General features: G+C 37.4%; 2 long non-coding RNA genes across 2 annotated transcripts in view; one reads left to right on the top strand and one right to left on the bottom strand.

The window, feature by feature from the left end:
* LOC105128375 (uncharacterized) overlaps window positions 1–658 on the top strand; it is a 2,345-nt gene that overhangs the window by 1,142 nt on the left and 545 nt on the right. The gene's annotated exons all lie outside the window — the stretch shown is intronic.
* LOC105128374 (uncharacterized) overlaps window positions 1–658 on the bottom strand; it is a 2,319-nt gene that overhangs the window by 1,131 nt on the left and 530 nt on the right. Inside the window, exon 2 of the long non-coding RNA XR_842851.1 lies at window positions 413–424. This is a non-coding gene — a long non-coding RNA (uncharacterized LOC105128374). The remainder of the gene's footprint in view (window positions 1–412; window positions 425–658) is intronic.

The raw sequence follows: 658 nt of genomic DNA, 5'->3' as shown, positions 1-658 counted from the left end.
AATAAAATAAAATACAATGAATAAAAATAATATAAATTTAAATCGGTATTTTTATTCCTGACTTTGGCGTCAGTGAATAAACCAATAAATTTATATTATTTTTATTCATGCATATATAGTTTTTATTTTCATATTTTTTTTTGGGTAGGGCCTAACTCAACCCATAGAGCTGGGCTGGACCTGCTACAGGAAGCATGTAATTAAAATGCAAGAGGGGAAAGAGCAACTTACCTGATGCTGCAATTAAAGATGATAATGATAGTGGAGGGCCGACTACTGATGCTATTTTCTCTTCCTCTATTTTCCTCTTGGTGTCTCTCTAGTCCTCCTTCTCTCTACCCTTTTTTTCTAAGCACATCATTGGCAAACACAGACCAATTAATTATTTTAGCAAGAAAAGAAGGAAACTTACCTAAGCATGTGGCTGCTGAAGGCGAAGTCGAGGGAGACTGGGAAGAAAAAGGATTGAGGTAGGGCGGCGGCTAGTATAGGGTTCACCGCCCCCTTCTGTTTTATGTTTCTATCTTTTAGGGTTTCTAGTAATAGCCTCATCTTGAAGTTTTTTCTTTTAGGGTTTCTCTCTAATGGTCCTCCTTCCTCTCTCTCTCCTTCTTTTGCTCTATTTTTCTGGGTTAATTCTCTATTCTCGGGTTCATCC

This window comes from Populus euphratica, unplaced genomic scaffold (assembly GCF_000495115.2).
Source record: "Populus euphratica unplaced genomic scaffold, PopEup_1.0 scaffold14.1, whole genome shotgun sequence".
Classification (NCBI taxonomy): Eukaryota; Viridiplantae; Streptophyta; class Magnoliopsida; order Malpighiales; family Salicaceae; genus Populus; species Populus euphratica.
The sequence above is the reverse complement of the archived record's forward strand: the minus strand, read 5'-3'. Positions and strand labels throughout refer to the sequence as shown.